Source organism: Castor canadensis, chromosome 14 (assembly GCF_047511655.1).
Source record: "Castor canadensis chromosome 14, mCasCan1.hap1v2, whole genome shotgun sequence".
Lineage (NCBI taxonomy): Eukaryota > Metazoa > Chordata > Mammalia > Rodentia > Castoridae > Castor > Castor canadensis.
In genome coordinates this window covers 32,602,818-32,616,006 of record NC_133399.1, presented here as the reverse complement: position 1 = coordinate 32,616,006, position 13,189 = coordinate 32,602,818, and the positions used below count along the sequence as shown (strand labels likewise).

At 34.8% G+C, this 13,189-nt stretch overlaps 1 pseudogene; it reads right to left on the bottom strand.

Annotated features, from left to right (window-relative positions):
• Window positions 1-2,120: 2,120 nt before the first annotated feature.
• LOC109702485 (olfactory receptor 7G2-like) lies at window positions 2,121-3,049 on the bottom strand (annotated as a pseudogene).
• Window positions 3,050-13,189: the final 10,140 nt, after the last annotated feature.

Sequence of the window (13,189 nt, the reverse complement as noted above, 5' to 3'; positions counted from 1 at the left end):
CAAACATAATATTTAACGGTCCAATCTAGAACAATAACCCAACAAAATACATAAAAGTGTCAAATATGAAAAATCCAGTGTATATATCCCCTCCAGAAGTGGGCTTATATTTGATATTTTTTGAAAACAGTTGAACTTCTTGACTCCTTAAAAGAAAGTTGTCCTAATGCAAACCACAAAATTACAGCCTCAGTGACTTCCTTATGTGATTACATTTATATATAAAAAAGTACAAATGTGTAAAAGTAAAGAAATCAAATCAATGATGACTCTTACAGTATATTTTATAAAGGTCAGAATCAAATCTGTGTTGTATATCAGAATAAAGACATATTAAGAAATAGGCAGACTCAAGGGAGAATAAGGATCATACATTCAGTAGCAGAAATCCTAAGGTTACACTCAGTATAAACTGACTAAGAGCAAGAATACTGCAGCATCATAGACATCAAGCAAACAACATTGTCTGAACACATAATTTAGAATTATCACTCTTGTTCTGAGTGAGAGGGAAGCTAGTGTAAGAAGCATCCAACTCTCCAACACAGATGGGAGAGTGGTTCTTTACCTATAATCATTTAAAGCTCTTGAAAGAAATCACTTAGTGACTAGGAAGTCCCTGCACACCACTCTCATATCCCAACCTTATGCCAGGTTTATAAGAAAAGAAGAGAAAAAATATTTTATTGTGCTCAAAGTGGGTTTTCAAAGGGCTTTGTCCTCTATTTCTTTTGGCCATTGCTTAATACATACAAAGAAGCAACACAAGGTTTAATTAAGTGTTGTTTTATTTATGTTAATCTCCAAAATAAGTCTTAGACTGGTGAATGAGCATATGTTTTAGGATTATCTAATTTTAAATGAAATCAAATATGCTTAAATCAAGACAACTGCAGTCTTCTTTGTCTTTAATGGAAATACATTCAAGCAAAGCATGCACAAAAAGGACTGTTTCACTGACATAGAGCTACGTTAGCCAGTCAAATTCTAAGCTCCATCTCCACTTTAACAGAATCAAGGAGATTACAAGTCATTGTTATCTTTATATCTTTATCAAATAAAATGAGAGAGATACAGAGAGTGAACAAGAGACCAAGAGTGAAAGAGAACAAGTGTAGCATATTATGGGATAATATCTGAGATATTTTAAAGGACAGCTTTTCTGCCTACTTATTATTACTAGATTTCAAAACAATTAAATTTATTTTCTTGACAGAAAAACACTAATTTACAAAACCACTTATTTCTCTTTATTAAAAGAAAAAAGGCTGTGTAAAAAATTCATACTTCAAAATAAAAGAAATTCAGTGACACCTGCAAGCATCACTTGTTTTGTTTTATGTTTTCCTTTTAGAAATAGTAAGAACCTAAACTTCACTTAAACACAAAATGATGTGAAATGCTGTTTCTCACTGTGGTTTAGCTCATTTCAGAGGTCATAGGGAGGAGCTTAGGTAAATGAATCTTCCAGTTTATATTTTGATGTACAGGCTCATACCTCACTGAGTGAGCTGTAAAGAGATTCTTTAATGTTGACATAAATACAAATAATAGCACAAAATTGTTTTATGTGCCTGTTCACAAAAGTAGGACCTGAAACTTATTGCAGTGAGTGCATGAGACCTCATAAAGAAATTGATTTTCAGGGAAGGACTCAGAAATTACTTTATCAAGTCTGATAGTTCATTTCTTTTGCCTTATGGTAGGTCTGCATTTGGGATGCAACCCAGATAGCATAGCCATGGAAATAAGGTGAATTACAGACTCTAGATTTGACCACTGGTTTTCTTAAACCATTCCATGCTATATCCAACTCCCATAAATTTGCTTCACCTGAGAAATGTCCATAAAAATGTGTTATAACCACCAATCAGGTTCTGCTTCTATGTAAACAGAACAAAGAAACAGAATTTATAAATTGAAATCATTCATTAATTATAAAAGAAGTAGTAAAGAAAAAAGGCAAAGTTAGATTTGAAGCCAAAGACAAATCGAGGCATCACACTGTCTGGTCATTTATAAAAGAACTTGGTGATGAAAGTTCCAGGAACTTTAGCTCATCTTATTTATATTGCATTAACTAATTTTACAAACAAAAGCCCAAAGTATAACCCAAAAAATCACAAAAATGATGCCTTAATAATGAGATGTCTCAAAGCTCCTTTCATTTCTGTATTCCTCAAACTATAAACAAAAGGGTTTAGCATTTGAGGGATCACAATGTACATCATTGAAGCCACTACGATTTCAGTTGAAGAGGCAGTAACTTCAGAACTCATGTATATTCCAAAAGCTGTCCCATAGAATAGGAATACAACCAAGATGTGAGTCTCACACGTGGAAAATGCTTTATACCGTCCCCCCACTGATGGGATTGTCACAATACAGAGAAGTATTTGAGTATAAGAAAAAATAATCCCAGCAAGAAGCATAGTAGAAAACGACTGCCTACTGAATATATCAGAATATTATTAATGAAGGTTTCAGAACAGGCAATCCTGATGACCTGAACAAGTTCACAGAAGAAGTTAGGGATTTTCATATCTGTGCAGAAGGACAACTGCAATAGCACCAAACTGTGGAGTAAGCAATACAAAATATAAGCAGAGAGATTACAACTAACAGCATGCAGAGGTAAGGAGTCAAAATGACTGTGTACCTCAAGGGGTGACAAATGGACACATCCGGTCATAGGCCATTATTGCAAGGAGACCCATCACTAAAGCACCAAAATTTAAGACAAAACAGACCTGTGCAAGGCATCCTTTGTAAGTGATGTTCTGAGTCTGTGTTTGGATGTTCACCAGCATCTTTGGAATCGTGATGGTGCTTATACAGATATCACTGAAGGCCAGATTGCAGAGAAGAAGTACATAGGTGTGTGGAGATGAGAATCAGAACTGACAGTCAGGATGATAAGCGGGTTTCCCAGGATGGTGACCAGGTATATGTACAGGAACAGGCTGAAGATGAAGGGTTGCATATCTGGATCATCTGTCAGTCCCAGAAGAAGGAATTCCGAAATAGCTGTTAGGTTTGTAGCTTTCATGTTGACAATCAAGCTTATAGAAAAGATGGAGTGAACATATTATTATTAAATGTGTGGACAATAACAATAGCTGAGAATGTTTTAGAATTTAAGATTCTTTGCCACCCACACTGACTTAATGTTGATATATTTGGGGAATGAAATCTTGCATTCTATTATTTAACTAGCCCTTTAAATGGTCTTACTGGATGATAAGTTTTGAGAACAAGTTCATGGAAATTTTTAAAAACATCATTTACACTGTGAACCTAAATTAATATGTGACTGTTTTCCTTGGCTACTTTCTCTTTCCATGCTTGTTTTCTCACTCCCATATTTCCCTCAATTCCTTTATTGAAAAAATTGTCTAGAGAGTACTGACTCTACTTCATGCCTTGTCCTAATTATGGAGAATAAAACCAAGTATAAACAATGGCTTTTTAATTAGAATTGTTCTCTACCTCCACACAAACAACAAAGCAGGAATCACTTTATGAAATATGTCCTGTAGGGCTGTGCCTTTTCTCACTATCACTGAAGATCTTTTTGACTTGCAGATATGTTCATTCATGCTATCTCCCTGTTATCCCACAAGGACACTTAGGTAAAATGAAGTTACATGATGGGTGAGAAATATGCAGTTAGTACCTGGCAAGTACAGTGCCATAAACTCAGAAGACCACACTGTGGATGACAAATCTTTGTTCCTCTATCCAAAGAGACCAGAATTAGCATTCCTAAATGATCATTAGGATTTCATAATTTACTTTTCTAATTTTAATGCTTTCTTCCTGAACAAAATCTTTAGCCTTCTAATGACTTCAATATATGTACTTTGATACCATGAAATTTCTTAGAGCAGTTGGAATTGATCAATCTGGTAAGACCTAAGCAAAAATTTTTAAATGCTCTTGCTGTGCTTGAATCTCATAAGACTGCCCCATGGGGATGTAACTCTCTTCTTAGTTAATTGTAGGATGAGATGGACAGCCCATATCAATAAGATTCTTTGTCTCATCATAAGTAGTTCTTCCTACAAGGTGATAAGTGAGATGATTTTTAACAGAAAGTAGCTATATAAAAGAATGAAATGCATAGACTTGAAAAAACAGATGATATTAAAAGTGATATAGTTCTCTTAAGAAGAAAGAAGCCACAAAACTCCTTTGAACAGTGAATATACACTTAAATAATGATAGACAAGGTTGTAAAATAGGTGCTGTTGGAGGGTGGATACTATTGGGAGAGGGAGGGTGAATGGAGAGGTTAAAGGAGTGCAAATATGGTTGATATTCTTTATGTGTTTGTATGAAAAAATATTAAAACATATTAGAATAATTTCAGGTAGGTAGGGAGGGATGGGGAAAGGGTAGAATAATGGTAGGGATGAACTTAACCAAAGAAAATTGTAAACATAAATGTAAATGTACAACTAATATATGCTGATTAAAGTGTATTTTAAAAAAGAAAATTAGTGGTCAAGGAAAGAAAAAGAAAGAAAACAGAAGCTTACTACATAACGTACACCTACAAGATGCTTAGAAGATAATCAGTGTGTTAATAGGAATTTTTATATAGAGTAGTGATTTCCATTCCAGGTGAAATAGAGAGGATATGAGAGCATATGACACAATGTTAGACTCACAAACTCTCAAGGTTATCTAAAATCCAGCACAGGCTTGAAAAACAAACAAACAAACAAAAAACATCAGCTGAGTGAAAAGGCTGGATATTCTATTTGTATAAGACAAAAATCATGACAATGTTTTAATTAATATAAATGTGATAATATTAGGTATGGTATATGCTTCTCCAAATATAATGTTGTATGTCTTCAGTAGATACAAATTCTCTTCAATTATATTTAAGGGAAGCTGGAAAAAGGAATTCTAAGGTTATTTTTAATGAGACCTGAAAAAGACAAAAGCTCCCAGCACTATGCTCAACATATGGGAATTTATAATATCATTTCCATGTTTTTAACTGTAATTTTGTTCTAGGCACTATTCACTCTCATAAAGAAATGATATATGAGGAAGTTGATGAAAGAAGAAACATAATTGCTTACCATGTTAAATAGGAACATCATGAAGATGTTTATGTGAGAAACCATTTCTAGGTCTGCTGGTGACATTAAAAAATCAAAAAGAAAGCATTAGTGATACCACCATTCATTTAGCATGGATATATGAAATATATGACAATTTAAGTGAAGTAAAGGCCTGGGGGCATGAGTCAAGTGGTATAGTAACTCCCTAACAAACTCAATGTCAATATAGCAAAATAAATAAATAACAAATTAATTAAATGAATAAGAATAAATAAATAAAAATATATGTATCAACCATACCTGGCTTCACTTAAAGGCATTAGCTAAGGGAGTTTAGGCTATCTGGTTGGTTTCAAATAATTGTCAATATCTCACCTGGATATGCAACTTCTGTCCTCCTGAAGTACAATGGATTCTTGGTAAAGATAGATCATCTCTCTAAGATTTGGCTCATGAACCTATTCATGAGTTGATAGAGGTGTTTACAGGCTGATTGTTATAGTCTCTGCATTCCCAAGGGTGAAATATCCAAACCTCCTCATTAGACTGGCTGTGACACAATAATTTTGATCCCAAGAGGACATGTCCATAAAGACCAACACTACAGAAATGAGGAATCTATCACAATTGATTTCCTGATACTGAGACCACAGTTTTATTTATATGTAATAATTATATAAACTAATAAATTTCATTGTGGCATTTCCAGTTTTGCATACTATGCACTTGACCATATTCATCTCTTGTATTACCGTTTTGTGTCAATACTTCTCCCTCCCCTTTGTATTCCACATCCCTAATAGTACTCATTTTGCTTTCAAGTTCTTTTGTTTTCACCTATATTCCACACAAGAAAGCACACTTACGGCACTTGTCTTTGTGATATTGGCTTATTATGCTTAACATAACCATCTATTTAAACAGGTCATATATTTCCTACAAATGAAATTATTTCATTATTTTTTATGACAGAAAAAAAGCTCACTCTGCATATATACCATGCATTCTTCTTCTAATCATCATTTAATGAGTACCTAGGAAAATTTTATTACTTGGCTAATATAAATAGAGTTGCAATAAACTTGGATATGTAGGTACCTCTACCATAAGCTGAATTTAATTCTTTAGGTATACAGTTAGGCGTGCTACTGCTGGGCCATATGAAATCCAATTTCTAATTTTAAGCAACTTCCATACTGATGGAGTCCACATTTCATAGCATTTGAAATCATTTGCATTCCCATGAACAAATATATAAAGATTCATTTTCCTACCATCCTCACTAAGATTTACAGGGGAGTTGATTTATTTTTGTCAGTATAGTCACTCTGCCTGGAGTGAAATTGAATCTCAGTATACTTTGGAAGTGCATTTCTCTGGCACCTAAAAATATAGAACACTTTTGTGTAGTTATCTGCCATTTGTACTTCTTGATTTGGGGTTCAGTTCATTTGCATAGTTATTAATTGGACTATTTGCTCTTTCAGTATTTATCTTTGTAGGATTTACTAGCATTTACTCATTGTACAAAGTGATGCATTACGACATTTAAATATGTGCTTGTACAATATATCTTAATATACTCCTCCATCATTTTCCCTCATCCCTCCTCCCCCCTCGTATTTAATTTTTGAGTTTTTAGGATATTCTGGCTACTATTCCCCAGTCAGAAAACAGATGGCAAGATTGTCTCCCATTCTGTAGGACATTTTTACTCTGTTAATTGTTTTCTTCAACGTGCAGAAACATTTTAATTAGATGCAATCCGACGGTTAATACTTGCTATTATTTCCTGAGCTGTTGGGTCGTATTCAGAAAGTCATTGCCTGTGCTTATATCTTGAAGTATTAACCTGTGTCTTACTCTAGTACTCTCAAAGTTTGAGGTCTTACATTCAGTTCTTTGGTGCATGTCGAGTTCATTTTCATACAAAATTAGTGAGAGAGATTGAATTTGAATAATCTCCATGTGGATATTTAGTGTTCCCAGCACTGTTTTTATTGTTGTGCTGGGTTGGGGTACATTGTGACATTTACAAAAGTTCTTACGCTATATTTACTTAATTCACCCCCTCCACCATTATCCTTTATTCCCCTGCCTCCTTTTCCTGTAAAAGCTTCAGCAAGTCTCATTTTTCCATTTACATATATGTGTACAGAGAGTTTGCAATATATTCACTCTCCCATGCCCTTTTCCCAATTCCTACCCCCCCACACACACACTAGTACCAAATCCCTAGACAGGGCCTGTTCAGCCCTCCTATACTCCAATTTTGTAAAAGAAAAAAATAATGTTTTATTTGTTTATGATAGCTATGCAAAGAGTTTTCTTGTGACATTTCCATGTATGTATGTATTATAAAATAGAGGACCTGCACCCTTTGTTGAAGAAGTCTTTTTTCGAAGTATATTTGGGGCACTTTTGTCAAGAATCAGATGGCTGTAGTTGCATTGCCTTATTTCAAGACTTGTATTCTATTCTATTCCTCTACATGTCTGTTTTTGTGCCTGTATCCTGTAGTATAAGTTGAAGTCTGATATTTTCATGACACCTCCAGCAATGTTCTTTTTTTTTGGGGGGGGCGCTGGGACTGGGTTTGAACACAGAAATTTGTGCTTGTGAAGCAGGTGCTCTACTTCTTGGGTCATGCCTCCAGTCCTTTTGGCTCTGTTTATTTTGAGACAGGGTCTCACAAACTATTTGGCTGAGCTGACCTTGAACCACAATCCTCCTATTCTCAGCCTCCCCAGTAGCTAAGATTACAGGCATGTGCCACTGGAGCGTAGTCATCATTGTTATTTACTGATGTAGGTTGATTTGCCTACTGGGAGGTTTTTTTGTTAGAGTATGAGTTTTAGAATTTTTTTTTATTTCTGTAAAGAAGATCATTGGGATTTTAATAGAGATTGTACTGAATCCATACATTGCATTCAGTACTACATCCACTTTCACAGCATTAATTCTTCCAATCCATAAACGTGGAAGTTCTTCTCACCTTCTAGTATCTTCTTCAATTTCCTTCTTCAGTGTTTTATAGTTTTAATTATACAGATCTTACAACTCCTTGGTTAAGTTTATTCTTAGGTATTTTTTGAGGCAATTGTGAATGGTATTGTTTTCCTGTCTTCTTTTTTCACTGATTTAATTACTGATATACAGCAAGGCTGCTGTTTTTTATATTGATTTTGTATCCTCCTACAACCTGAAACTATTTTTTAGATCTAAGAGGCTTCTGACAGAGTCTTTAAGATCTTTTAATTATAGGATCATCTCTGCAAGCAAGGATAATTCAATTTCATCTTTTCTTATTTGAATTCCTCTTTTTTTCTTTTGCCTCATTGATCTATTTCAGATTTAGATCATTCTATCCAATAAGAGTAGTGATAGAGCAGTGGGAGCTGACACACTTGTCTCATTCCTGATTTCAGAGGAAATGATTTCAGGTTTTCCACATTCAGTATAATTTTTGGTGTGCGTTTGTCAAGTATCATCTTTATTATAAGAAATATAATCCTTCTATTCCTAATTTTTCTTGGGCTTTGATTGTAAAGGGACATTGAATCTGGTCAAAGGAATTGTCTGTCCACCAGAATGATCATGTCACTTTTGTCCTTGACCTATTTATGTACTGTAGTATATTTATTTTTTACATATGTTTGGATGTCTTTACATATCTGATGTGAAACCAACTTCATCATGGTATATGATCGGTTTTACATGTTGTTGAATTTGCTTCACAAGAATTTTATTGAGGATTTTAACATGTATATTCATCATGGACATTGGCCTATCACATTGATGTGTTCTTATCTGGCTTGGTTCTCAGAATAACACTGACTTCATAGAATGAGTTTGTAAGTGTCCCTCCATTTCTGTTTTATGAAATAGTCTATGGAGTCTTTGCTGTTTGTTTTTCTTTAATGCTTTTGTAGCAATCACAAATAAACCCTTCTGACCTTGGTGTTTTCATTATGTGAAACTCTATTGGTGTCTCATTGTCATTACACCTTATAAATCTTTATAGAATTTTTTATACTCTTGATTCAATTTCAGTAGGTCTTGTGTATCTAGAAATTTAATTATAATTGTCTAGATTTTCATATTCTTTTGAATACATTTTCTAAATATGCTCTAATAATCCAATGTATTTCATTACAATCTGTTTTTATATCTCCATTTTAGGTCTACTTTTACTTAGTATTTCTGATTGCTATTTGCACAATTATTGAGATAGATACTTCTTCAGTCTTTATATAGTGTTCTTACTGGGCCAATTTCTCATGGGTTCTCTGTATTTATAACCACTTGGAGGTTATTAAGCAAACTGCAGGCAAAACATCCATTTAAAATGCACAAATATTGAACCATCATAAAAAATGGGAAAAAATACTACATTCACAATGAAGACAAAAGAAATGAGAAGGTCATCTTTGATGATGGATGAGGCATTTAAAAATTAGCAAAGGTGAAATTATTAATAATTAAACAATGAAAGTAGGGAATGAGGAAGGAAAGGAAAAAGAAAAATCTAGATAGTAATACTAGGAAAAACAATATTCAGGAAAAACACAAAAAATACAGATAGAAGAGGATCCAAGATGGTAACTAGAGGGAGTAAGCAGACAGCATGAACTCCATAAATCAAAAATCTTGCTCAGATGCTGGAACCACACTTTGCAGGAAAAAAAACACCAAGCAGAAGCAAAACTTTGGCAGCCTAAATCCCCTGCCCATACAAAGCTTCTCCACACTACATTACACAGAGAAATCAGGAAGGCTCCCACACCACCAGATGCCAGCTCCAAACCTGCTTGGGAAGCACAGACCAACAGGTGAGCAAATAAGTGGCACATGGTATTCCCACAGCTACCCCTGGGATAAACCAGGATAGCCTCCTGGACAAACTAACCTCCACCCTGCAAAACAGCAACTGAATAGTAAACAAGGTGCTAAAAGGACATGCATCAGAGAAGGAGGGGTGCTCTGAGAGCACCAGAGAAGATGGGGGCAAATAGCTGACCTCTGTGCAAACTTTCACTAAACAAAGCCTGCAAAAGTAGATGACAGACAAGCCTCGACACCATAAAAGGGGGAGGGGGCAAGAAGCTGAAATCCATGTGAACGTTCAGTAAACAAAGCCTGGAAAAGAAGACAGCTGACAGTAGGTGGGTTTTGAGCCACTGCCTGAAATAGAGCAGACAGCAGTCCACAAAGCTCATCTCCTGACCAACCACCTGCCAAGACTATGAAAGAACTACTGCTTAAATACCAACACCAGGACTGGATGCTGAAGGAGTAACATCAGAAATGCTAAGACTGAAATTCTTTGTTCCTGAATCTGGAATTGTTTTCCCTTTATTTCTAAGTGTTTGTCTTGTTCACTGTTTGTTAGTCCACTATTTCCCCTTGTTGATTTCTTTGGTTCTCTATTTGTTTTCTTTTCTTTCTTTTTCTTTTTTCTCTTTCTTTCTTTGTTTCATTAGTTTTACAACTATAAGTTAGCTAATACTAAACTACACACAGAACAGGGACAGAAACAGCACGAAGTGGAATGATGGGAAGATGAAAAAGGTATGGAAAACATTCTCACCCAAAAAATAAATTAATACAAGATTCAGAGGGAATCTGACTCAAACAAAACAAAAATAGACTATCCCAAGGAACCCAATGAAGCCCATAAGAACACTGGAAGAAGAAATCCTGCAAGAAATCACTGAGAATTTCATGGAGATGTTACTAGACAAGGTCAACAAAAACATACAGGAGGCACTCAAGAAATTCCAAGATGACAAAAATAAACAATATGAGAAGACAAAAGAACAAATAAGTGAACTCAAGGAGCCCTAAAAAAATACCAAAGTGAAACAAAGAATACCATAAATAGAAAAATAAATGAATTAAGGACAAAAATTGAAAATAGTAAAGAGGAAGTGACCCATGATATGGAAAACCTCAGAAAAAACAATGAAACAGAAATACAAAACAAAATGGAAGGCCACTCCAGCAGACTAGAACAAGGAGAAGACAGAATCTCAGAACTTGAAGATGAAATGGAAATTAAAAGAAAAACTGAAGAACTATTATTCAAACACCTCAAAACCTATGAATGGAATATGCAAGAACTCACTAACTCCATCAAAAGACCAAACCTGAGAATCATGGGCATGGAGGAGGGAGAAGAGGCACAAACAAAAGGAATTTGTAATATATTCAACAAAATAATAACAGAAAATTTCTGAAATCTAGAGAAAACTGTGACCATTGAGGTACAAGAAGCCTCCAGGACACCAAACAGACTTCACCAAAATAGAATTACCAAATGACATATTATCATTAAAACAACAAGCACAGAGAGTAGAAAAAGAATATTGAAGGCTGTAAGAGAGAAAAAATGAATAATATACAAAAGTAAACCCATCAAAATCATAGATTTCTCAATAAAAACATTAAAGGCAAGAAGGGCATGGAGTGAGGTATTCCGGACACTGCCCATACAGGGGCAGGAAATCTCTAAACTCCAAACAGACCTGACCAAAATAGAACTACCCCACGATATATTATCATTAAAACAACAAGTACAGAGAGGAGAGAAAGCGTATTCAAGGTTGTAAGAGAGAAAAAACAAATAACACAAAAAGGTAAACCCATCAAAATCACAGCAGACTTCTAAACAGAAACATTAAAAGCAAGAAGAGCTTGGGGTGAGGTCTTCTGGGCACTGGATGAAAATAACTTCAACCCCAGGATACTCTACCCAGCAAAACTATCATTCAAAATAGATGGAGCAATAAAAGTCTTCCATGATAAGCAGAAACTAAAACAACATGTGACCACAAAGCCACCACTGCAAAAGATTCTTCAAGGGATGCTGTACACAGAAAGTGAAACCCAACATAACCATGAGAGGGCAGGCAGTACCAAACTACAAAAAAAGAAAAAGCAAGAAAGTAGAGAGTAACATCGATTTAGCCACACACAATCAAACACTCAAACAACTAAGACAACTAAATGCAGGAATCACCACATACCTGCCAATACTAACACTTAATGTTAATGGACTTAATTTCCCCATCAAAAGGCAGCGTTTGACAAACTGGATTAAAAAGGAAGATCCAACAATTTGTTGCTTACAGGAGACCCATCTCATCGATAGAAATAAGCATAGGCTTAGGATGAAAGGCTGGAAGAACATTTACCAAGCCAATGGCACCCAAAAACAGGCAGGAGTAGCAATACTTCTCTCTGACAAAGTAGACATCAAACCTACATTGATCAAACAAGATAAAGAAGGACATTCCAAATTAATACAAGGGGAAATAGACAAAATGGAAATAACAATTATCAGCCTACATGCACCCAATGTCAATGCACCCAATTTCATCAAAATACACTGAAAGACATAAAAGCATATATTAACTCAAAGACAGTGGTTGTGGGAGACATTAACACTCCACTATTATCAATAGATAGGTCATCCAAACAAAATATCAATAAAGAAATCCAAGATCTAAAACATACCATAGATCAAATGTTCTGTAGTTGATGTCTACAGAATATTTTATCCAACTTCTACACAATACATATTCTTCTCAGCAGCTCACGCAGCCTTCTCCAAAATATATCATATCATAGGGCACAAAGCAAACCTGAGCAAATATAAGAAAATAGAAATTATACCATCCATTCTATCAGATCACAACGCAACAAAACTAGAATGAAACAACAACAATAAAGACAAAAAACATGCAAACAGTTGGAAACTGAATAACTCATTGCTTGTTGAACAATGGGTCACTGATGAAATAAAAGAGGAAATTAAAAGTTTCCTGGAAGTCAATGAAAATGAAAACACAACCTACCAGAACCTATGGGACACAGCAAAGACTGTCCTGAGAGGAAAGTTTATAGCCTTGAGTGCATATATTAAAAAGACTGAAAGATCTCAAATCAATGATCTAATGATACATCTCAAACTCCTAGAAAAACAAGAACAAGCAAATCACAAAACAAATAGAAAGAGAGAAATATTAAAAATAAGAGCTGAAAGCAATAAAATAGAAACCAAAAAAAAATACAAAGAATTTGAAAAAATAAACAAGAACGATAGACCC